The sequence below is a fragment of the Nothobranchius furzeri genome, chromosome 12, assembly GCF_043380555.1.
Source record: "Nothobranchius furzeri strain GRZ-AD chromosome 12, NfurGRZ-RIMD1, whole genome shotgun sequence".
Classification (NCBI taxonomy): Eukaryota; Metazoa; Chordata; class Actinopteri; order Cyprinodontiformes; family Nothobranchiidae; genus Nothobranchius; species Nothobranchius furzeri.
In genome coordinates, this window is record NC_091752.1 from 624,784 (window position 1) to 652,535 (window position 27,752).

The window sequence follows — 27,752 nt, forward strand, 5'->3', positions numbered from 1 at the left end:
CATTTTTACTGTGATTGCCTGTTTTTCTGTAAAATCACAGAAAAAGAGAGATGCTCGGGTCGAGCAGGCTGCTTCATGCGTGTTCACGCTCAGGCATAGCCCTCCGAACCGTTCTTTGAATGTTGTTTCAGCTGTCATCAAGCATATAAATGTTACAGATACATAAGATGTCATTGGCGCTTTAGCTCGCCTAGTAAGATGTCGGACTTTCATGCATGAGATCCGGGTTCGATTCTGGATGTGAACATAGTTTAATTAGTTTATTTTTTACATTAATGGTATATTTTTTTACAGTAAGATGCCCACATTTTTATTTGAGACTCGCCGAACGGCATTGAATTCACAGATAAAAAAGATGTGGGTTCAACTTTCATTTTGGAACAATTTTTCAAGCAAGGGAAGGGAATGATCTGAGCATGCAGGAGGACTGACCCATCATAAACCTTTGTCGCTGTGCTGAAGAGAAAGGTACAGAACCACATTATTTAATTAATTAGCTGCGCTTTCTCCTGTCCTCCGAGCCACACACACACACACACACACACACACACACACACACACACACACACACGCACACACACTCACACGCACACACACACACACAGGACTGTCTCAGCTGTTATTTTCGTTAAGGAGTGTGCACGTACAGCATGCGCGCCTCGTGCACGAGCCTACTATTGAAGCTGCCGTTACACTTTTGGCCTGAGGGGGCAATCGCGAGCATAAAAATTCAAAACTCCGTAAAGTCCCTTTAAAGCTTTGAACTTCAAGTGTCAGTTACAAATATTACTCTGACTAAATAATAATAATAATAATAATAATGATAATAATAATGATGATGATAATAATAATAATAATAATAATAATAATAAGAATAAGAATGATGATAATAATAATAATAATAATAATAATAATAATAATAATAATAATAATAATAATGACCCAATGAAATCTGTATTGTACTCATCACAAAAACCATGACATAATAGTAATAGGGTTGTTTTTTTATGGATTCTTGTGCAATGAGTGCATAATGGATTCAACTGTAATTGTGGTAATCCTGAGCATTATGTTTGATCTGAATATTTGAACCTTAGCATAAAGCAATGGAAGACATCATTCGGTATGCCTCAGGGCCTTTAGACTTGTTATCACTTCAATGAGAGCTTAAGAGATGCAGAGCATGTGTGCGTGCTGTGCAGCTTTAGGAATAATCTGCATGTTGGAGGCCTAAATTACAGGTGGCCATAAAGAAACCATCAAAGTGAATTGAAGGGTTCTCTCGTAATCTAACATGACATGGTTTTGTTAAGTACCTCAAACTGAGACGGCCTCTTCAGCAAGCAGAGTAGAAGACGGATATGTTGGTGAGGAAGGTGAAAGCCGGGATACTGATGGATTTTCTGATATCTGAACCACAAACCAAAGTTTTTTTGTTGAGTGCAGCTGCACACGGAGCGGGTAAATTCAAGATATCGATATTTCTAATATATGAAAGAAAACAATAATTCCCAAGTGGCTGATCTAAAGGAAAGGAAAGTAACTATTGGTGAGCAATTTTCAAGAGACGTTAATTCATAAATCCACTTCAATAGCACATTTAATCATAGAAATGAAAGAAAAAAAAGAATTTTTCTGCATTTTCAATGTGGAAACCATCTTATGTTACCCTTCCAACATAAAGCTACTAATTAAACTTTTTTCTCTCCTCTTTCAAGGCGTCCTTCAACATTTCAAAAGCAGCGTATCAAAGGGGCTTCAAAGTCCAAAAAAGCCTCTGAATTTTGAGTTGACAGAGAAGCATACATGAAGACAAGGGGCTTGGTGTATGCCCCGTCTTTGTGGCAGAACCAAAGTAAGACTAAACTCCAGACAGCTGACTGGTGAATACTAATGGGTTGTGTTTAGTAATGAGAGACAAAAGCTGTCCACACTCCAGCAAATCTCACTGCATGCGTCATTTAGAAGGTGAGGCCAATTTATATTTTCCTACAGATAATAAAGTGTTAACTGTGCTTCTTTTAAAGGATCCAAAAGAATATTCCTAACTTACTGACTAAATCGTTACGACTAACAGAAGCAATATGGCCGAAAACATTAATTAGACTATAAAAATGGATTTTGCTAATATGCTGGTGAAGGGTCATCCAGGTCATGGTATTCCAAAAGGGTTCAAATGAAGGCATCTCGGCCAGACAACGTTCAAAAGACCAAAGAAGTCCAGCTGACTTCATTTGAACCCTTTTGAATTCACTAATAATTATAAAAAATTAGGGATGCATATCAGCATCAATATTGGCATCGGCCGCTGTTAGTCATTTTTTTAACCCCTTAACGTTCCTGCTATTTCAACCATAGAGGCATTTGAAAAAGCACACCTGAATTTGAATAGAAGCTGTTCTTGAACCATTTGAACTAGAGGCATGGTTGACGTGTCTTTTTAAGCTAAACACTCAGAGGATATGGGCTTTAATGCTGGAAAAATATAATGTTTTACGGTCGCTTATTCATTTTTAAAAAATACTTGCACTAAAAATAACATCAATAATGAGATATGGACTGGAAAGCAATAGTGCCCCCAAGGGGTGGCCAGGGGTGGCCATGGCCACCCCTAGAAAATTGCTGGCCCCCCAGCAAAAGCCAGTGTTCATAAATCATATTGTTCACTCAAACCATAAATTTATCTCATTTATTCAAGACATAATTGTAAAACAAAAAAATATACAATTAATGAGTAAAGAAATAATCAGAATACAAAAAAAAACATTAGATTTATTTTTTTTATCTCCATAGTTTTTTGTGAACACAGCAACAGGTGAATTAAACAGAAAAACATTTTTAAATTAAATTAGAAATAATATTTTAAAGGACTAAAATGTTTTTTTTTCTGAAATGTTTGTGTTTTTAAATTTTCTATTAAATGTTTTGAATACGAATTGTGTTTTTTTAAGTAAAATTGAATAAAGGAACAATGCAATACATCGCCACAGGCCAAAATCTCCCACAAGGACCATTTGGTGTGCCACCCCAAAAATTTCTTTGGCCACATCTGGCCACCCTTATCAAAATTTTCTGGAGGCGCCCCTGCTAGAAAGCTTAAAATCTTTCCTTGACACACACCAAATCTTACAGTAATAAACCTAAAAATCAGTATTTGGCAGATACATTTACAAGATAAGGTCCAGACATTTCAAACGTGTGCTAAATGTGTGCCTTTTGGAGACCATTGCGGCATACTTATGGAAAAAGTCCGTTATTTTTGAAAGTTTCAACATAAAATCATAATCTTGGGCTCTAATGAAAGATTACAAATGAGACTGTCCTATCTGACATCCAGATCCACTCTCAGTGTTACATAAAAGAGAAAAGGAGGCACACACTGATATGTGTAGCGATCACGTAGCGATGCGCAACTCTCCAAACTGTTGCTGTGAGAAAGTTAGCTTACGCTCACACTTACAATTACCCGACCCCGATTGAGTAAATACTTGAAGTGAACATGGGGAAGCTAACGACCGTTATAAACAAAACATGATGAAATACAAAGGTATTTGAAGGAATATTGGGACGCATTCAGCAGCACATTAAGTTGGATTGTGGACATGAGACTTACTGTGGACTAACTATTTTACTGGAGTACTTTTATTAGACCCTTTTGGATAAAAAAATGATCATTTTTGCTCTGATAGCTGCATTCTGTAAATCATATAAAGCATCAAAGGTAAGATTAAACTAATTATGCATTTGCGAGTGGTTTGACTAAAGTGTTTACTGTATCTACAGCTATTGTTGTGTGCTTGATTAGCATACCTCATTGGAATGTCAAGAGTCTTAGCTTTCCAACAATGTATAGTTTTTGTTTGCGTACATAAACACTGTTGTGGTTGTACTCTAGAGTAGAACAGGATGTTGATCAAATCCTGTGGGCGGGACAGAGGAACACTAAGGGCTTATTACGGTATTGCTTTGATAAATAAAACTGGACAGATATTGAAAACCAACATTTTTTCCATCTTGGTTTCATGTGTTTATCTGTTTCAGAGGGTGAGGGGGTGCTGTGTACTAGTCACGTGACAGTGGCTGTAATCATCTCAGAAGTGTAAATGTGTGGGGTGTGTGCATAATAACGTAAATTCAGCTTTAGTCATTTTGATTCTATACTAAATCTGCTGATGTTCAGTATATCAGTATCGGCAAATATTGGTTATCGGCCATAACAGTGATCTTTACATCAGATATTGGTATTGGCCCAGAAATTTCATAAGGGTGCATCGTTATAAAAAATTATGAAAAAAAAAACCATAACCCCTTTTTGGCAACTGTCACAAAATAAAGCTACAACCAGCAAGCAGGTTTCCCATTTCAAGAATTATGTATGATTTTTTTAATCCATAAAATCCCACAGAGCCTCATTTAATCTGAGTTGAGCACCACTCAACATTAGCCAATAGTGTTCGACATCTGCTCAGGTACGACATTTGAGGATGTACCTAGCCTGAAGAAGAGTTAGCGACATTTCTTATGGACAAAGAGCAAATAGCACAACATGAGAAAAATAATTGTTTTTTTTTAGCTCTGTTGGCTGGCTAAGGGTGCAGATTTGTGAACTAGAGACGTTGCTTTAGGCCCTAATAATGGACGTGGTGAGACCGACTTAAATGTGCAGCACATTCTTCAGCCTTTAGATGGATAATTGGATAAAAAACTTTGTCTTTCTGCTCTGAAATGTCCAGATAGAGTATCAAGACTTGTGCCTTCATCAGAAATAATATCCAGTCATTTACATGCCCTCTTATAGAGAATCTACAGGGAGAAAGGGCCAATTTTATTTATTTTTTTATTCTTTTATATTGGTAAATAATTACAAAGAAAAATAAAACTCTTCAACAAAGCAGAACTACGAAGGCAGTGGAGGAGTTGCGTTGCTATTAGCCAATCACAGTGAGATTTTCTCATATAATGAATATTAATGAGTAAGACTCCCACTCCTGCCCCTTCTACTGAAACGCCAGAGCTTCTTCCACAGAGCACGACTCCAAAGGTATTCATTTATACAGAGGACTACAGCAGACTTATTTAAATTTGACACAAATGTTAACGTGGCAAAAAGGTCCATAAAGTCATTTTGCAAGAACATTAATGAAAATTCAGATCAACTGTTGGCTTGTCCGTCCTGTCGGAATAAAAAAACCTATTTCTCCAAACATAGGCCATTCAGAGAGCTGTCTACAAGGAACTGTAGCTGACACAATCATTTATGCGCATTTCAGCAAATAATGCCTATGGACCCACATTTCATAAAGAGGAAAAACAAATGTTAGCATCTGCTGTGACCTCTCCGAAACACGGCAATTTTTAATCACAGGGACATATTTTCCAATTAGAAGACTTTTCCTTTTGTAGCACAAGGGGGAAAAGCTAAAGTATACCGTTGGGTGAGTCTGTTTCTTTGATATCTTCATTGGCCTTATGCTTCAGGAATAATTACTCCAAGAGTTGAACGCAGGAATGTTTTTGTCAACGGGGGAATTTAATGGACTTAATGAACTCTCTTTGTTAACAGAAGCTCAGGACGCTCTGTGATTTCCTTCATCGCTCTCAGTTCTGCAACACAAGGCATTCCATTTGCACCATTTCAGCACTACATAGCCTTTTTGAACTGCGATGATGCAACGCTGGAGAGAAACAGAAGCCAGGAGGCAGCATGTTTATGAGCCAAGGTAGACTGGAGTGAGATAAATAAGGAGGAGGAAAAATGCAGCAAGGCAGACAGATAACTAGAACCCTGCGTACCTGGAAGGGTTGTTTTTTAACTTCTGTTTGGAGGTTAGCGATTTCCCTCGGCTGCCGTGGTTTGTGCTTGGGTAAGCTGAACACGTGACAGATCTATCTCTGTGCTGAATGTGCAGGGATGAAATTAATATTGATCCTTGTATGCGGTGTTCAATAAATCAACAAATAATCCAACATTTTCAAAGTTTCCTTTAAAGTATGAGATAGATCATGCTGTACTGGAACATGTAGTCGCTGAATTACAAAGTTCATCATGAAAAATTCAATCCTCAACAACAATAATATATATGAGGCTGCTTTATCCCAAAACTGTTATTTGAGGTGATTACTCGGGAGTATATTTCAGTTTCACACAAGCAGCTAAATAATCAGGTAAATCAGCACTTTGACTTGGAGAATGGGAACCTGTTTATCCGTGGAGCCCATCGGCTCGAGTCCACTTTAAAAACTCCCCACAACATAAAGCCATAAATCTCAACTAGCCCTGAGGTGGGAGCCACCAACGCTAATTAACAGCAGCAGGATGCGAGGTTAAGGCCTGCGTCGTTTTAGCGTGAGAAAACACTATTTTTCAATTTACAGTTCAAACGTGTCTGCAGCGCTTTAAGTAATGAAGCCCGCTGTACCGTGTGCATGGATACGAAAACACCCACTCTGTAGGTTAATACAGAATAAAACCTGTTTACTTCAGCTGGGCATTCCAGAAAAAGGCTTTCAAACAAGATGGCTGAAATGTCCCCGCAGAAGGGACACTATAGATGTGATGTCTGCCTCAGGGGACGTCGGTGAAGCAAGAACACCGATTCATGCTAAAGCTCATTTTAGGGACACAGAGCGGAATTGTTTTTATTGAACATGCATAGTCCTTAAAAGGACTCTGGTTGAAGGACGCAGGGAGCTCTGAGGAGGGCAGCTCTGACTCTCATTGGACCGGTGAGCCGCTCTCTCACACGCTGAGCGGAGCTCTGATGACGGTGAGGAAGGAGCAAGCTCCGGTGGACAGATTTAGGGAGCTTAAGAGCGTCGTCCTACAGTAGCTGCTCTGTTGTCTCTTGAGCAAAGGTTCCTGAACGTCACACGTTAACCACACACAGCACATCAGATGATATGTACACCTGCAGCAAAAACATAAAAAGCTTTGTGTGCTTCTGAAAAGTGACAGGAACCCGCCTGAGTTTGATGCATCCTCTCCTGAAGAGCCTTTAGCATCTTGTTTGATTTGATTTATATGAGAGAGGCGCTGATGCAGCGTCTCAGGAAGTAGGATTTTCAAAAACAGAAATCAGTTCAGAAGTTTTTTTTTACATTCGGAAAAGAGAACATGCTGGAAAGGACGAGATTTTCAAACTAAAAGAACGAGTTCATATGTTGGTGAGCAGCCACAAGGACAAGGAGACAAATATAAGATGAAGGATGATGTTTCTGAACAAAACGCTGCAAAAAACAGGAAATATCTTCTGCAACATTCATTCAGTTCATCTTTTGAGCCTAAAACTTGGTTTGTAAACACGAAGAATACCAATTTATCAAAACTCATGTTTTACAATGACTGTAGAACATTAAAGCAAAGGGGAACACGTCTGTCTAATATTTATGGTTTCCTTTCAGGTTAGAAAAAATACTTTGGTAGAAAAAAGCTATTCAAACAACATTTACAGGAAATGATTATATTTAATGAGAATGTGATACATGTGAATGCAAAACAAGAATACTTTAAAAACTCATCAGATAAAATTCACTTCATCTGCTGTAGGGCAGTGGGCAGCTAGTGCCTAACTCAAGCGGACTCTGGGCACACCCAGAGTAGGTCTCCGGACCATGACTGGGACACACAGAGACGTAAACTAAAACCCTCAGTGTTCTTACGAGTAGTCATTTAATCTGAGATGTTTAATTTGTAATATTACTCTAGATGCAGGGGCGTGTCCAGGGAGTGGCCTGGGGTAGCTAATGCTGCCCTTGGAACCTGATTAGCCACCCCAATGAGGTCCATCTAAATTGACTTTACATTGTCCGCAGAAGGCTTGGGGTCATGAACTCCAAAAGAGTGGGTGGCAGCACGCACCTTTAACAGTGGTCTCTAGTCACTCCGCTTGCTGGCTTGCTAACCACCACAAACAACTCTGCCTACTGTACCATGTTCAGTGCCTTGGGCTTCCTGACAGGGCTGCGGAAGGCGCTTTATAAATAAAGCTTTGATTGATTGATTGATTGAACTCGAAGAGCAAGGACAACGTGCACAAGGTGGAGCTCACAAATTCACTAGAATGCAACAAAGAAATCATCTTATAACACACACACACACACACACACACACACACACACACACACACACCCTGCCAACAAACAAAAACCAAGAAACAAACCATAGGTGCCACCCATGCACAAACAAGAGCCCCCCCTGGACCACCCCATTTAAAAGGCCTGGACACGCCACTGTTTAGATTAAATATGGGTGATTAGATCTGGCTCAGTTTTAGGCAAGAAACCAGTTGGTTTTTTTTTTTTTTTTACTTAATTAACGCCCATTACACACCATTAATGATTTTTAAAGTGTTAGATTATTAATAACATTTCTATTTGCTAGCATATTAAATAGGGAGCCTTGTTGTAAACTGGCAACAATAAATGTGTTTTAGGAAGACTAACTGATAAATCCTCAGATAGTTTACATTGTCACCTAACACTGCACGCGCCAACACACACACACACACACACACACACGCACGCACACACGCACACACACACACACACACACACACACACACGCACGCACACACACACACACGCACACACAGACACACGCACGCACGCACACACACGCACACACACACACGCACGCACACACACACACACACACACACACACGCACACACACACACGCACACGCACACAGACACACGCACGCACGCACACACACACACACGCACACACACACACGCACACGCACACAGACACACGCACGCACGCACACACACACACACACGCACACACACACGCACGTGCACGCGCACACGCACGCACACACACACACACGCACACACACACACGCACACACACGCACACGCACACGCACACACACACACACTATCTGAACTCCATAGTGTCTTCCTGCCAGCCTCAAGGCAGCACATAACAAACGTGTCGCGTCACAAAGGAAACTAATTTTATTTATGGCACTTTTGGGGCTAATGGGGATCAAAAGCAGTGAAAACATTGGCGGGAGAGCTTCTGAAGGCTTGATGCCATTGCCACATTGTCCTGTTACTTTTACACTACGGAGTCCAGGATGTACACATGAAGCATGAGCCTATAAAAGGTTCTGAGGCAGTGTGATGTTAGATTTATTGAGTGTAAAGGGTTTCTGAAGGCTCCCCTGTTCAAAGCATCCATCTTTAAACCCCAAAGGGGCTTTTATTTAAGCACCTGGAGGCAAATCAAGATCTCCCTGGATACAGACGACGCAGAGAAAACATGCTAATACTGAAAATATGTACATATATGAGATGCATAAGATACACGGTGGCCGTGCATTAGACTACAGTCATCATTAAGGTGTTTAATAGACCATGTCACCTGTAAGACATGACAGGATAGCTGGGCTGTGTGGAGGGTCCATGGAGAGGGTCACCTTCATGCGGAGGCAGCTCTGTCACGCTGGGGCCAAGGAGGTAGCCCCGCTGCCATCCTGACCCGACGCTGGCCAACCAAGCAGAACCACGAATTCCCAGACCTCCTCTAGACTTCACAGAGAAGAAAAACTGTAGAATTTCTGCACTGAGCTGAGATGCACCTCCGGGCTACTGCATGAGATAAAATGAACAAACATTTGAATATTTTATTCTCTGCTATCTCTGGAATCATAAACCACAGGGCTTAAGTTCTGCTTCTCTCTCCACACGTAGAAGAAGAAATAACAGAAAACACCAGATTTTTATTAAATGTTGTAAAAGCTACAAACATTTTGGGAAGGTGCTGCTCTCCATCTGGGCTCAGGTGTTTTGAAATGAAGAAAACTGAAGTGAGGGGATTAAAACTCTCCAGCATTCACGATCAAAACGGGGAGACCTGCCAATCGTGGTCATGGTGAATTGCAGCGTTGCAGTGCAGACTGATTGGAAATGTGTGGAGCAGCTGGCTGAGGGGAAACCGGAAGGTTACTGAAGGAATCGCCAGGTGGCTTCCATGGATTGACGATGCCGTCCGGCCCCGTCTTTTCTACCTTCTGTCCTCAGAGTTCAGATCTGAAGTGGTCCCACTGCACACCGTTAGCATCTGGAGTGACTCCCACGCCAGCCACACATTCAGCTGTGTACAAGTTGGCCAGGCTAATAGATTTATGGCAGTGGTTTGAATAGAACGTTATATCTTTTCACAAATGGCCAGAGGATAACACAGCTAATTACACTTTTCTAAATGTGGACTTCATCATGAATATTGATAAAGAATTAATTAGCTGCTAAAACTGGAAAACCATTTTCTCTCGGCTGGATACGTCACGTGGTTTTGAAGCAAAAATGCACCACAACTATTAATGGGACAAGATTTTTTAAAGGTACAACATGTAGGAATTCTACAGTGAAATAAACACAGAACAGTGTAACGTGTTCATGTTCCACGGAAGGTTCCAGTGATACAGACTTCCTTCTCAGCTGGCTGGGGGGTGGTCAGATTGTCTCCTTTCAAAAAGGCTGAAGAGGGACGAAGTCTTCATTTATACAATTCTGTGGGTCTGCAGGGTTGCCAAGTCTGCATCAAGCTAACGATGCACAACCGGCATTTGTAATTTGACACAGGCTAATTTGCTGGCCAAACCCAGCTGTGTTTTGTAAAGATCCTAAACCAGAAAACAGGAGCAACCCAAAAATGTTTTCTCTACCCTTAAATAAGCCACAGCGCCTTCTTAAAAATGATTATTAGTGATGCACGATATATCAGCATCGGACAAAATTAGTCCTTTCCTAACATATCGGTATCGGGCCGATAAGTTAAACTGGGCAGATATTAACAGCCCATATGTTTTCCATCTCATTTCCGTACGTGTATCTGTTTCAAAGGGGAGGGGGTGATGATGTGTTAGAAGTGTAAATGTGTGTGTATATAACAATGTAAATATATCTGCACACACACACACACACACACACACACACACACACACACACACACACACACACACACACACACAGACAGGTTTGAAAATTGCACTTCATAGAAATCAAGACATTCAAAAATTCTGCTTGCATAATTGTCTGTCTACACAAAACTAGCAGATATTTTAAGCGTAAATGTCAGCAATATATATATATATATATATATATATATATATATATATATATATATATATCAGCAAATATCGGTTATCGGCCATGCAATATTAATATCAGATATCGGTATAGCATCCTAATTCTAATATTAGGTGAAGATGGCTAAAGGCTAAAGAATAAGAAGCAAATAGTCGGCTCTAAAAACATCCAAAGCTATTTTTTCCAGTTACCAACAACTGGATATTACAGTGTATTTATCTACTTATCAACTTACTGCGTAGGACTCGTCTTCATTCGCCGTGTGTGCTCATCTGGTGCTGAACCATCGCTAGCATCAGCCACGAAGCTCACAAAATGGGAGTGAGAAAGTAAGTCGTGCAGAAATGCACTCAGGTGGGCAGTCGATAACTCCCCATGGTGGAAATCCAAAGTTATGATGGTCTCGATTAAGCAAAGTAATCTGCTGTGTGCATATTTCCAATACAGCTTTTCACTGACTCGCTAAGAGGGAAAGCGGTGCGCTCGTTCTTCTGATTTCCTAATGACTTTGTGCTGAGTCCAGATAAAAGAAAAAACTTCCTCTCAGGGAAATTATCAGATGAATTGCTTTCTCAATAGCACAGCTGATTGGTGTGCTCTGTGTTCAATAGGCTGCATACAAAGGAATGAAAAACCTACAATGTGCTTCACTGTAAAAGAAAAATAGACACAAATGAATGAAACACACTTCCTGTTCAAAATAAACACACTAATCTTTCTGTATCCAAGTCAAACGTTTGCAGTCTTCTCTGTCAGGTTCCTTGACCGTTTCAAATAAAATGTTCGTACGCCACGCCGTGTCCTCCGGCTCACGTATTCGTACTCGTGTATGAAAGGTCAAGAACCAACGACAAAGAGCAGCAGACTTTATTCCATGCATATCGTCACGAGCAGAGCTTTACGGATGTGACATTAGATATTAAGCCGAGCCAGATTTGGAGATTATCTGGAATTGCAGGCAAAAAAAAGTGGAACCATATAACAGGATTCTGGCAGCTTTAAGGGTGACGACTAAATCTTTGGGCTCTCTGGATTTTAGGTGAAATAAAAAAGGTGAATACAGGTGCATGAGCGGCAAATTCTAATTCGAGTCTCTTTTGTGGTTCTGACCGTAGCAGCATCACTCATCTGCAGGCGTCTGACATTTATGATATTAAAGTTACTGACTGACAATCAAAGGATGCTTCATCTTCTAAATTACTCTGTAGAATGATTCCTCCGCTCGGCCTCCTTCCTAATGATTTAATGCTAACATGTCGTATAATTTTTAATTACCTCTGAGGGGAAATACTATAGAATGTGGGGGGTGTAACTAAGGGACCGGCTGCACAATTTCAGCTGTTGGGGGCTTTATCTGTATCCTAATTAATTATTAGTCAATTATATTAGAATTCAGAACCAAGGAGAAATGATGTGGGTATTAAACACAACTCATTCAACCAAATCCAAAACGCTGAGCCAACATTAGGGACACATTATTTTTTGTGCCTTTTCTTTTTTTTTCCTGTTTTTCATCACAACTTATCAAACCGGGAAACATGTTATGAACTTCTTAAGTTATAATAATTCTATAACCAATATCAAACATGTTTATGAAGTTCTTTGCCCTGTCACAAAGTGATTTCAGCTGTTTTTTTCTTGACATTTTCAGGACCTTCCACAATGAGCTGTTTCAGGGCTCTGTCACTTTAAGAAATGAAGCTGCTGTTGGCCACGCCCACACCTCTCCTGGGCTGCTACGAGCGTCAAACTCGGACATCTGGGAGGGGCTTGGAGTAGAGCCGCAGCTTCTCCAGCAGCAGCTCTCTCTTGAACGAGCGAGGATTAGGGTCTATTCCAATTTCCCCATTTGTGACATCACAAACAGGGACTTTTTGAAAAGGCTAATTTTAGGTACATATTTCTTAAACTAAACACTGAAAGAAAATGGATGGACGGATTTTTTTCAAACGGAGTGTTTATAGAGACAGTAGAGACCCACATGGCAGCAAAAAAGGACACAAAAGGTCAGTTTTATATCAAATGTCTCCTTTGAGTAAATTAGAATTTTCTGCCCTAAAACACACACCACAACATAAAATAATAATCAAGAGCAGCTAAAAATGACACCTCCATGGCCGTTTCTAGCACTACAGAAATAGCAGTTTTGAACCCATTAGATCTTTTATAACCCTGTGCCAGCTGCTGCCTTGCCTCTCGAATCGCTGAGCAGGACTAAATTGAGCCGGTTTAACGCTGCGAGTCAATCAGCTCAGGCCAGGCACAGGCATCAACCCTCGTTAGCTGTGACCTTGAGAGATAATAATGGCACTAACCCAGATATATGTGCCGGGTAATGACGCTGTGATTAGCTAAATATGCAGAGGAGCATAAACACCGACATGTCTGCAGACAGAAGGCAGGCGGGCAGTCCTTCACCTGCCTGCAGGGGCAGCGCTGCCATAAAACGATGAGAGGCGAGAACTCTGGGGTTATCTTCGTTCATTCATTTATAAGGTACAGATGTTGATACTGAACTGTCAACGCATTCTTATAAATAAGGACACGTACAGAGAGGTGAGTTTCTGCACTTGTGAACTTGGAATAAGCTGTCACCAGGCCATGAGGAATAAAAATACAGACCTGCAGAGCGACCAAAGGAAAAGAGGAGTGAAGTAAAAATCCACTGCATGTATTTTTTATATCCTAGAGCTATGTGGCTATTCAGATCTGAACTTCACAACACATTCAAACCAATATTTTCTAAAAGTTTCTCATTCTTCATATTTAGCTTCAAGCTGCAGAACAAACTGAAGCTTTTCTCTTTAATCTTAGACACAAACGAGTGAAACCACACACCTCTGGCCTGCAGAGCTCCTCTAGAGTCACTTCTGACCACACTAGGTTTTAACTTTCATATATAAAGCACGTTTCTGGGAGCTTCTTCATGCACCTGCGCATTAGTTCCAAATTAACATCCCATCCTGAGGTGAAGAAGAGAGAACTAGTCCGTGCATTTGTTCCTTCTTTGTAACTTCTAGTGCAGACGTCCCAACTCCCCCTCAAAAAATAAATAAATAATAATAAAAATCCCAGAAAAACATCCGGCTGATTCACTTCTGCAGCAAAAGTCCTGATAAGAGGTTGCAGGAGAGGGCATGAATGCACAATTTAGATTTTTCAACACTGGATTTTCTACAACTTATAGAATTTTAATCATCAAACAGCATCTTATCTTAAATCTCAACAGTTCATCTTCCTCACTCTGAAACTGCATGCTGCCGTAGTTTGAGCTGATGGTGGAGGTCCTGTCCACATCACTTGTACCAACCCTCTGGGTTATTGTTATTAATGAGTCATTTTCATGATTTCTTCAGCCTTAATTATTTGTCTCCTGCCCCCACCCCCCTGGAGATGGCTGCCCTTCCTCAGTGTGGTTCTTCTGGAAGAACTGTCTCAGCTCTGCACTGCCCCATGCAAACACACAACGGGATCAACACAAGGGAGCTGTGGTACTTCTGCATGAACTGGAAAAAGAAATGAAGTTGTTGGGGATGGCGTGGGATCAGAATGAGACGGGTTTACTTTTTTCCTTTTTCCTACCCTGATGGCATTTACTGTAGGTCACTGGTGGCTCGGTCATGGGGGTGCTAGGTCACTCCCCAGAACATAAAAGAACAAAGAAGGAGAGGTAGACGAAGAGGAGGAAGACAGGAATCACAAAATATAAAAAATTAAAATGAAAATCAAACTAAATGATCTATAAACCATACAGACTATAAGTCTCGTGTATAATCTGCATTCAAGTGTAGTTTTAAAGCGTCTCACACTTTTACCACGGCCGAATCATCTTCTGACATATTTCGTGCTCCTGTCGGTCGCAGCAGCTGCATGATGTTGAATCCCCTCCAATACAAAGAGTAGGAGAACCTTTGGTCACAGAGGTTTGCCACCAAACCCGGGTGGAGTCTCCGCTCAGCTCAGGATGTTCACCCAGAACCAGGAGCTCTAGTCTCAACAGCTGACACTTTTATTAGCTCACCGTTTTTTGTTCTTTTTAGAATTTTTTAGTATGGAGAACTGTGGGATCAGAGACTTCTAAACACTCTCCAGCAGGTAAAAAGTTGACTTTTATTACCAAAATCCAGAAAGGTAAGACTGAATTAATGCTTTTGACTTGATGTTATTAACTTTGCTGGCCTTGCTGCTGAGTTTGCATATGTTGGTGAATATTAAGCATGTTTTTGGAAAAACTTTGCTGCTACCGGGTCGGTTGGATTGAAGTTGTGTGACGCATAAGAATGGTATTTTGGTCTCCCCTAGTAGTGATATACAGGGAGTGCAGAATTATTAGGCAAGTTGTATTTTTGAGGAATAATTTTATTATTGAACAACAACCATGTTCTCAATGAACCCAAACAACTCATTCATATCAAAGCTGAATGTTTTTGGAAGTAGTTTTTAGTTGTAGCTATTTTAGGGGATATCTGTGTGTGCAGGTGACTATTACTGTGCATCATTATTAGGCAACTTAACAAAAAACAAATATATACCCATTTCAATTATTTATATTTACCAGTGAAACCAATAGAACATCTCCACATTCACAAATATACATTTCTGACATTCAAAAACAAATCAGCGACCAGTATAGCCACCTTTCTTTGCAAGGACACTCAAAAGCCTGCCATCCATGGATTCTGTCAGTGTTTTGATCTGTTCACCATCAACATTGCGTGAAGCAGCAACCACAGCCTCCCAGACACGGTTCAGAGAGGTGTACCGTTGTCCCTCCTTGTAAATCTCACATGTGATGATGGACCACAGGTTCTCAATGGGGTTCAGATCAGGTGAACAAGGAGGCCATGTCATTAGTTTTTCTTCTTTTATACCCTTTCTTGCCAGCCACGCTGTGGAGTACTTGGACGCGTGTGATGGAGCATTGTCCTGCATGAACATCATGTTTTTCTTGAAGGATGCAGACTGCTTCCTGTACCACTGCTTGAAGAAGGTGTCTTCCAGAAACTGGCAGTAGGACTGGGAGTTGAGCTCGACTCCATCCTCAACCCGAAAAGGCCCCACAAGCTCATCTTTGATGATACCAGCCCAAACCAGTACTCCACCTCCACCTTGCTGGCGTCTGAGTGGGACTGGAGCTCTCTGCCCTTTACCAGTCCAGCCACGGGCCCATCCATCTGGCCCATCAAGACTCACTCTCATTCCATCAGTCCATAAAACCTTAGAAACATCAGTCTGGAGATATTTCTTGGCCCAGTCTTGACGTTTCAGCTTGTGTGTCTTGTTCAGTGGTGGTCGTCTTTCAGCCTTTCTTACCTTGGCCATGTCTCTGAGTATTGCACACCTTGTGCTTTTGGGCACTCCAGTGATGCTGCAGCTCTGAAATACGGCCAAACTGGTGGCAAGTGGCATCTTGGCAGCTGCACGCTTGACTTTTCTAACTTCATGGGCAGTTATTTTGCGCCTTGGTTTGTCCACACGCTTCTTGCGACCCTGTTGACTATTTTGAATGAAACGCTTGATTGTTCGATGATCACGCTTCAGAAGCTCTGCAGTTTTAAGACTGCTGCATCCCTCTGCAAGATATCTCACTATTTTTGACTTTTCTGAGCCTGTCAAGTCCTTCTTTTGACCCATTTTGCCAAAGGAAAGGAAGTTGCCTAATAATTCTGCACACCTGATATAGGGTGTTGATGTCATTAGACCACACCCCTTCTCATTACAGAGATGCACATCACCTAATATGCTTAACTGGTAGTAGGCTTTCGAGCCTAGACAGCTTGGAGTAAGACAACATGCATGAAGAGGATGATGTGGACAAAATACTCATTTGTCTAATAATTCTGCACTCCCTGTATGGTTAGCGCATCTAAAAACAGTTCTACCACAACCGCTAATGGTGGAGATAAACGACGATCCTAATCATATGATATGAGCGATTAGACTATTTTTAACACATTCATAAGGTGAACAAATTTCTAATTTGTGTTTCTCCTGAAAAACTTTTCTTTTTGACTAGAAATATGATGAAATAACGATTAAATATTTACGCTGAACATGTTTTATTTAAACACGTTTGAGACTAATGTTTTAGTATTTTTATATAATTTGTTCTGTTTGCTTGAACTATTTTGCTGTTGCTTTAAAAACTCAGGAATGTGACACAAAATTACAAACATTTTAAAGATTTATTATTATTTTGTCAAATAAACTGTCATTTCTTCTATTTATTGACCCATAAACCATAATTTTTAAAGGAAGCAAATGGATAAGAAACATGTTGTTCATGCAATTTATAAAAAAAATGTATTAAAAGGCTGTCTTGTTGCTCGTATGCACTTTCCCATGACAGAGCATGCAAATGTTGGCAGGCATCATTTTTGGCACAACACCTGTTAAAATGCGCCGCACCAGAAACAAATTCACCAGCCGCCACTGCTGTGGGTTTATGCTGAATGAATGCAAATGAACAGACCTAGGCAGGTATACTTTCTACCTGAATGGATACAACATTTTAAAAAGTGGAACCGCTCATGTTAGTATAGAAATGTCGAGAACATTTATTGGTAATGTCTCGGTTGAGCGCCATGAAACAGTTCATAAACATTATACAGAAACCTGCTCCTGAGATGTTTGGTGTAAAAGCAGGATTTTTATTTAACCTAAATGTAAAACAATCTGAAACTGCCTGGGCTGCAAGAAATCACAAAAACATTTAATAAAATGCCAATAACCATATATTTGTCTTTTTGCTGACTTTCACATTCTACAGGCTTTAGCGTCTGGTCTGGTATTAGCTAAAACACGCGTGTGCATGAACGGCACTGAAACATGAAATACATTAGCTTATTTATCACAATCCTCTAATAATGGTATAGTACAAAAAGAGTGTGCATCCCTGCCTTTAATGCATAAAAATAGACATTTTACAGATTCATGTGTACACAACTCTAGCTTTTATGACCAGAATTTTTCATGTTTGTTGCTGCTCTCCTGTTCATTTGCTTTTCTCTTTGTGACTAAATGCATATAATAAAGGCATCTCAATTATTTAAAGGTCACAAAAAATGCAAGTGATGCATTTGGTCAAATAAGGAAACCGTTTACAAAATGCACAGAAAGGTTTCTGACCACTAAGCTGTGGCTGACGAGGCTGCTGGTTGGAGGAATGTAGTCATTTTGAATTTTCCGTGTTTGCATGTTAAAGAGTCACAGAGGAAGATAATCAACTTGGCTTTTCTCATACTTCTCACTTCAAAGCACAAAAACCTGATAAGTGATATAAGCTTTCGAGTCACTACAGTTTTAACAGTTTTGGAAGAATGTTTACAATTTCTAAGGTTACAGGCATTTTAATTTTGACCACTTTTTGCACTGTTCCCATTTGCTGCTTCTCTTCTTCTACAATACATTTCATGGTAACCTATTCAGTGCAGAAGATGCAGTTAAGCACTTGAGAGGAAGCCATCATAATCTAACATCCTACCTTACTTTTTATTTCAAAAACACATGTAGTCAGAAAAGAATGCCCCTATTGTGACAGACCATGACGGTGAGACCTTGTACTTCCACCTAGCACATCTGTAAGAGCAGGGACTATTATTGAAGGATAATTGGGTGCAAGCTTGTTGAAATAGAATCCTGTGATAGAGCAGGAAATTCCAGTTTCATGGACATGGGCCAAGTAAAGTTGTCTGAGAATTCAACACCTCACTTATATATATATATATATATATATATATATATATATATATATATAAAGCACAAGAGATGGATGAAAAGACCACACAAGAGAGCTGAGGCCAAAGACAAAAATGGGGTGGCCCTGAGACACATTAGCGCAAAATGCCTCATGATTGTGCCCAAAAAGGACATTTTAATGTGTTTTTAAGAAATTGCAATGCAAAAGTTACTCTTAGTGCCTTCCTGTGATAAAAGGCAATAATTTCAACTTTAATTAGATGCATTTAGAATAACACACAGAGTCTGAGTTACCATCATTATGCGCACAATAATCATGAATAAATCTTAAAGACTGCATGCATGCATATCACTGATGCACAATAATGTGTCAGGAAGATTTCCAGTTGAGGATGCATTGCCTTTTTGTTGCCATAATATCACAATTTAACTACAAAGGTTACTAAACAGTCCAGAGCAGGTGGGCCGTTACCATGGAGATGGTGCTGCATCAGTAATGATGTGACTGGGTACAATAGCACAAATATGGCCCCATTAAACTTATCCTGCAGTTTGATTCACTACAAATGCAGATGAGCCACTACATTTGATGTGAAACTGCTAAGATCTACAGTAAGAAGTAACTATGAGGCGATGAGTAGAGCATCATCTGCATATTTAAAAATATTTTCCATATCCTCCTTCGATGCTCAGTTTCTCTGATCAAAGCAAATGCATCATTATTTGGGGAGGAAATATCAGACAACATCGGGTTTTTCAGACTGAGGCACGACTCAACATTGATGGGAGCCTACTAGAGAAAAAACAGGTCATTTTGTAGAATTTTTTTATGTATGGGTTTAGCTATTGAGACTTCAAAGCTAACAAGGGCCCACCTTCTGTCTGCCCACCCTCCCACCTTCTGTCTGCTGTCAAGTTCCTTGCTTGTCAGAAACAGTAGGATTCAGACACAAACCTCTCAGGCACACCACTTGGGATCTACTTTGAATTGTTTTAAGTGACTCATTGCAAAACTGCACTTTAGCAGAATCCACTTTGGCAAATTAGCATTGATCGTCGCCAGTTATTCTGTGTTTAGGTGGATCCCCAAGCTCGTTTGCAGTTGAAATCATCTTTGAGGACAAAAAACACAATAAAGCATAAAACCAAGTCACTTGTTAGTCCTATTGTGAAAAGAAAGCAAAAATAAACAAAAACAGCTTTTGTTTTCCAGCATGGCTCCTATTCTTAAGGTCTCTTCAATTAATGCATGTCTATTGTTTTCCTCTCATGGCGTCTGGTGGGAATAGCATCTGTATAATCAACAACTTCCTATGACAGTCCCTCCGTTGGGTGCAAGCTGCCGTGTCTATTCTCAGATGGAAGCAGGAAGGATGGGAGCCTCATAGAGATGCAGGAGGCTCTTCACAGCCAGGTAGAGCAACGGGGAAAGATGACGCTCGAGTCCTGAGTGAATCTCATACCTCTTGACGGTGCTTTAGTACTTAACTCCTTTGAAAAGCCATTGTTGTTGTCAGTGTGAATTAACATGAGATGGAAGAGCTGCTATCCCATTCATGGAGAATCCAGGTGGAGTAGCCGTTCTACGAGGCAGACATCGGCCTTTCTGATGTTTGCTACAGGCTTCCTAATCAAGAGTGTGGTACGCTCACATCCACCCACACTGGAGATAACCTCATCAGTCCGCATCAACAGTGATTAGCCCACTCAAGATGCACCAAAATGTCGTGTTTTGCATAACCAAATATTTCACCTTGCAAGGAAATTCAGCTGTTTTCCTGGAACTGGGGAAACTTTTGGAAAATGTGATGCATCGATGCTGTTCCTTCTACCTAAAACAGAAGTTTCTCATCCTGCTGGAGTTTCCTCCTCCTGAATTAGGTCGCTGGGGTAATTGGGGTTTCAATGGTCATTAATTCAGACTTGGTGGCAGACCACCACAACCACTAGGAGCATAATTGGATCTAATTGGCCCAGTGTTGCCAATGATTCGGATCAGACAAATAGAAATGACTCATTTAAATGGCTGCGTGACCTTTAGAGTGCTTCGGTCTAATTAACCTTTGTCGATGTAAGCAGGTACAAGGAAGCGGGCTACAAACCGTGACTAGTCACAGAGAGGGCTGGTTTCTAATCACACACTGGAACTAGTTGAGAAATGATACTGAATAAGCCATTTCACAGGAATCAGCATCCTAGACTCCCTTTCATCTCACTTCAAAGGCCAGATAACCATGGGTAATAAATATTAGTTTCAACCTTTAAGACAAAAAGAATTGCTTTATGAACTTTAACAAGATGAACCAAAGTTAACAGACTCATGTCGGATGACTTATACACTGAGAAAGTTATTCTAGCAACTGTTTAGCCACAGAGTTTAACAACTTGTAAATCCCATCTTTGGTTTTCTTTTTGGGGAAACCGACAATCTGGAAATACTGTAATCCGTTCAGTTGAACCAATCCGGGCTTCACGAATGCACGCTGCACAGCACAGAAGTTACAAATGTGAGTAAAATAAGAGCAGACAAAATGAATTTTGGTGAAATAAATTAAAATAATCCGGAGCTGTAATAAGCATGCCGATACTCAATACAGTACTGAGATTTTCTACAATCTGCAGATCAGCAGCAAGTCTCACATTTTCATCCCAGTTGAAGACACAAATGACTCTACTATGTATGTGCACAATCAAACTCCCATTCTCCTGTCAGCCAGTACATAATACCATCTAGAGCTGTTTGCACACCTGGACAATACGTCAGCTACAAAGAGCAGAATGCATGTAGCAGGAAAAGTGTGTGCACGTTCTGATCGGTGGACCCATAAATGAACGGTCATTAATCACACGAGGAGCGAGCGCAACAAATGGAAACTAACCAGGAACGAAGTCTAAAGTAGGAGATGATAGTGTTTCAAAGACCTTCCAATGCTCGTACGCATGAAATAAATAAATAAACCCACATTTTCAAACGCCAGCACTGACCTACATTAAAAAGGACCCAACTCCAAAAGATGCTCACAGCACATTGTTCTTGAGAACAGAAGGAAAGCTTTGTGAAAAAGCTAAAACAGAATTCCCGACAAGGTTACATCCAACAAGCCCAAAGTACCATCCCCGTTTCAGAGACACCTTGGGGGCACCTTCCCTCACCCCTTTGATACAGACATTTGGTTGTCCCTTTCATGTCAAACATGACTTAGTTGGGTCTATCAGCTATCATCTTCAGACAGAATGTGCATGCTGATTTGTGTCACATTACGGTATTGTTTTTGGGAAGGCATTCTGGGAACACCGTTGGGCAAAAATGAATGAAAGCTAATGCTCCTAGCAGCCTTGGAAGGATCCTACAGAGAAGGGTGGCTAATCCTATCATTCTGCACCATTCATGTGCAATCTACTTGTCTTTCAGCTTTTTTTCTTTCTCAACAGGCAATTTGTGGCTTCCCTGCTGGATCTCTTCGAAGCCAGCGTGTTATGACTACAAAACACTTCCAGGGCAGCCTGGGAGTCAGACAGGAGGCCACTAAATACAGTCTGAGACCCCGTCACGGTCCGCAGTGGCAGCTGCCAACCCGCTGCCAGATTTAGTTTAATGACAAATACGTCCAAAAATAACATCTACTTACACCCCGTCAATGTCAGATGAAATAAGTCCAGAAATTCTTATTGCATCTTAGACATAATGAGTCTTAATGAAGCTGAAAACAAAACTTAAACAAGTGTTGCTTTGTGGAAACGTTGGGATTAATCTAAAAGTTCCAGTGCAAGGGCTATTTTATACGATCTCTAAAAAACGGGGCTGAATAGCTAGCAGACGGCGGTGTCCTCTCTATATAACCTGTCTCTATTTTCATTTATTTATTTATTTTTAGTGGCAGATGTTAGGCTTGCATTGAGGGAAGAATCTAAGCAACCTTCCGTGACCAACCAAAGCGTCAGATCTTTCTTAAACGTCCCGTTGGATCCAAATCCTGTATGGTGCACCAACATTTTGGAAATAAAGTCCCCGGGGGTTTGACGACACAGACATAACAAACCGACTCAAGATTGTGTTCAAATCCCACAGGTAAGGGGTTTGTCATTCAGCACAGTAAAACTCCAATTAGGAGGATTTTTATAGTGATTACACACACACACACGACAGACAATCAGTGTTTTCTGCTTGTTGTCAGAGATAAAATAATGCATGACTGTCCTGTGATTGAACTCTGTCTGATTTCCAAACAGACCATAATAAGGCAACCATGATTAGACATACTTAATGCGTTTGGGCCCAAGCAAATATTGACAGCCTGCTAAAACCTCTTCAGGTTTATTGATGGGCAGAGTGGTGTTTTTATCTCAATTCACTCGTTCACCTCTGATAAAATAAAAATCCATGCCTCACACATGCAGACAGCATACTGTAACCTAACAAGCACTGAGCAGCGGAGGGGGCTGTTTGACAACAACATAAGCAGCGACCCCCCCCCCCCCAGTGTAATGATGCAGAGCACAGCCTGGGCCATGGTCAGTCAGAACCCTGGGTTGTATGACAGACTGCTGCTCTTTCAGCCGCAAAGTAACCCTTCCCTTTCAGGAAGGTGTGAGTGGTTTGAGTTGGAAGTCTTGCTGAACTAGAGCCACAGACTGAAAGGAAATCTATTCTGATTTAACAGACCCTAAAAAGTGACCAGATTCTCTCTCATGGATTGTGAGTAAGGAGTTATTTTTCACAAACCTCAATAATAACACAAATCTGAGTCAATCCTATTAAATCTGGATATTAGACCCAAAACAAATCTAAATGATTCGTATAATCAAATAGATTCTGATAATGATTAAAAGTGTAGAAAAAGAAATGAAAAAGGATGCAACAATAAAAGCTGTGATTTTAATAAAATAAAGTTATTACAACAAGACTTCCTAGGGCACAAGAATCCTAGATGAAAATTAAATAAAAAGGATTTTGGCTCTACATCCAAACAATGGATATTTATTTATTTATTTATTTATTTATTTATTTATTTATTTATGTAGAAACAACTTTTAAAAAACATCAAATTAACCCTCAGAATAGAAAATCTTCAAAAAGAACACTTTATTTATTTATTTATTTATTTATTTATTTATTAGCAGGAATGCCCTGAGGATGCCTAAAATGATGTTTTCGATGTTCTCCAGTTCCCTCCCATTAGAACTGGAAATCAGTGCATCATCAAGGGGCAGAGAAAGCTGCAACTCCTGGGAACAGTGTTGAGTGTCCGAGCATTCTTGGCATATGGTAAAATTCCCTGTAAACTCATTTTTTGATAAACTTCAAGGAAAAAAAGGTTTTTGATAACTTCAGCAGATCAAGTGATTTGTTGCCTGTAGGGCGACCTTAAGCTCCAAGAAACAGGGATTGACCAAACACTTGTTTTAGTGTAAATCTTTCCTTCTCGAGTACATGTTGTCTGAAGCTTTGTTTTGACTTCTATTCCTCCTTAAATCCCTTGAACCCCCATTAGGGAGCCAGCCATGACGGATTCTCGGCTGTAGCCGACTTTTCTGCCCACATCTAGGAACAAGCAAGCAGGATGCTTGACGTTAGAGGTCCTGCTCATGTCCATCAAACAGCAAAGCTCACACAAAGGCCTTTTTCTGGGATTAGCCCAAATGAGCTTAGTTCTGATCAGCTAACCTACAACTGGACTCTGTGCTCTGCATGAAGAAACCGATAACTAAGGAACCTTGCTTAAAGGTGGTCTGGATATTATAGTGGGTTCTGGAAAAAAGGCTTTCCTCTGCCCTTGCAGCAAGGAGAAACAAAGCTAGCCAAGATAACTTAATGATTAAGCTCATTCTGGAAGGCAAGTCGATCACTTCTCTACTCATCAGCCCAGCTTAACCCTTTAAAACCTGAAATAAGAAAAAAATTAGGATAAAAACTGAATTATTCATGGCTAGTGTTGACTAACAACAATATGATGATCTCTTATTATGCAACTCTACAAGAATACGAAAGTTGGAGAGAAATAAAATTGGCCCTTTCCACCTGTAGATTCTCCACCAGAGGGCGGTAGATATGTATGGCACTGGGTATGGCTGGTTTTTGATAAAGGTAGTAATCCTAATTTAAGGCCAGAAGTGTTTTATTGTGAAGGGTCAACAAACAACTGCCATTTAGACCAAAGCCACCCTTGTAATAACAAAAACACAATTTTAAAGGCTCACTTGGCAGTTTTGGCTTGCATTTAGCACCTCCTAGTGTTCGTTTAGTAGAACCAAAAGCTAAACTTATCTCATTGCGGTGTGTTCGTCTTTTTAACACCTTAATCTAACAGCTGAAATGTCTCCCCAGCTTTCATTAGTGTCTGCATCTAAAACACGAAGGAAGCAGACTGCAGCACCAGGCATGTCAGCCCTATTTTTCTAAGTCCACAGGTGGCGGCTCACCAGTCTGAAGTTGTAAGTTCATTATTCAGGCCACAGGGAATGGTGGGGGTCTGAGTGACATTTCAATAACCCTGTAAATGATTGTTTTAGCACATACTGGCTCAAGAAAATGATTTAAAAATATGAAAAATGTGCCGTGTATCCCTTTAAAACACAGCATGCATGAATGATTGGATCAGTAAAGAAAAAGATAGAAATAAGTCCTTGGAATGCCAGAAACAAGTAACTGAATGATAGCACACGTTTCCTTATGGTGAATTCTGACCGACTGATCCTTAGGCCAAGCGCTCCCTTTGGAGAGTGTATTGTTCAAGTTTCTATTGATTGCTGCTAATCACACGCTGATTCATGTCACTGATATTACAGACGTTCCGTGGTCATTAGAGAAGTAGCTAGGTTCAAAATACCACTACTACTTCAGACATTTGGCTTCACAGTTCGTTTAATTGCGACCAAGAGGGTTCTTTAGAGGAGTCTGTTGCACTCACAATGTCATCAGCAGAGCAGGGATTTGTCACAATCATCTTTAATGAAACTGGAAGTCATCGATGTCTCTCTGTAGGTAAGCACTTCTGCTGATTGGTCTCTGATGAGGCTGCAGGGCAATAGGTTGGCACGTAAAAAAAGCATGTCTGGCTATTTTATGTGATCCTGGTTTCTGACGCCCTTCATCAGTCAGTGTGTTTACATGGGCGTCAGAAAACTGAACTGTTGCCTTAAATAGATTGAGATCTATTTTGTAAAAACGCCTGTAAACTGGCTCGTGTCAAACTGGTTCTAATCCAGCGGAGGTGCCCACATAATGTGGTAGAAGCCCAATTCCTCTGCATGTAAACGGCTTAGTCGAGCTGTGACCAGTTCCGCCTTCTGGAAGTGATGAAACTGCAGAAGTGCTCTTCTGATAGTATCATCGTGATAAAGTAACACATGTAACACCATCAAACACGCTCCAAATAAGCTATGCTTCAGCACCGTTGTTGTCCAATCCTTTGGCCAATTTGCATCTCCTGTTTTTACACTGTCTGCTTTACTCCCACCAGCATGTCTTTACTATTTGAGATGCTACAAGCTAACCGGAAGAACACCAACACGAAAGGGCGCAGGTCGCAGACTACCATCGCAGAGGAACACGCTTCATTTGAGAGTTTTGTTTTCTGAGGCCAATGTAAACTAGGATAAAGGCTCCCAGTTTATTGTTGTAGATCAACCTAGATCGACTTAGATGCACATGTAAACACAGTCAGTGTGGTTACATGTGCACTGACCGACATCTAGGTCAATCCAGGTCCATCTTATTGTAATAAGCTGGGAGTCTTTATCCTAGTTTACATGTGCATTAGGAAAACCAGCCTCTCAAATGAAGTTTGTTCCACTCCAGCACAGTAGGTGGTGACATGCCCCTTTTCATGTCGGCATTCTCCCGGTTAGCTTATAGCAACACAATCCATGAACAGAGGCTGGTGGGAGGGAAGCAGACGTAATGGAAACAGGAAATGCACAATAACGACAGCAACGACGCTGCAGCACAGCTTATCTGCTACGTCCTGTCCTGTTTTAAGGTGTTACGCGCGTTGCTTTGTGACGATGGTCTTGTCAGAAGACCGCTTCCGTGGTCTCGTCACTTCCGGAAGGCGAGCGTCTTACCGGTTTAGCTCGGCTCACCCATTTACATGCAGAACGTAATCAGATTGCTGTTGCATTATCTGGGTGCTTCAGCTGAATTAGAACCGGTTCGCCTTCAGCCAGACTAAAGACTTTACAAGCCATTCAAAAAACCGATGCGAGTCTTTTTAGGGCAACACTTGGGTTTTCTGATGTGCATGTGTATGTATGTCGATGATGTAAACACACTGACTGACTTAGACCTATTTGAACCTCTGAATCCAGTTCAGGGAACAAGAGGATTGGACTGTGTGGTTTGAAAAACCATGAACATGTACTCGTCTCATTGTGTAAGGTAAAAAAGAATAAAAAATACACCTAACTCTTCCAAAACTATGCCAAATCTTACTAAGTCAGAATCCCAAATATCACAAACATCCAACATAAACAACAATTAACAGAAATCAAACGCCGACTCCAAAAGTGTAATTAGATTATAAAGAATCTAAAAACGAGAGGTGAGTAAATTATTCCACTCCAGGGACAGGGTTAGGCCCGGCTACTTGGGCTCAAGCCCCGAATGTTTTATGAAAAGCCCCGGATCTAAATCGTGGAAGTAACATGCAGTACCGAAGTCCACCAGAGAGGGAGCAGCTGGCAGTAGTTTGTATACAGCCTGCCTGAGCCTCCACCACTGAAGAAGAAGCCCTTCAGCAGCCGGCTTCTTCTACACTCTCTGCCTGAAACGCATGAGTGAAGATGGACATAAGGACGTGTTTTAGACCAAAAGTACGGCGACAGAACCCCAGCTCTGATGAGACTGGTGCTGACTCAGGTTTGTGAGTCTTATTTGAAAACACTAACAGGAACAATACTCTGCCCTGAATACGCTTAATATGTAGCTTCAGATTAAAAATTATGTGGTACAAGACAAAT

At 40.7% G+C, this 27,752-nt stretch overlaps 1 protein-coding gene across 5 annotated transcripts in view; it reads right to left on the bottom strand.

Moving 5' to 3' along the window:
• Window positions 1-27,752, bottom strand: part of macrod2 (mono-ADP ribosylhydrolase 2) — a 652,663-nt gene that overhangs the window by 209,471 nt on the left and 415,440 nt on the right. The window lies entirely within an intron of this gene.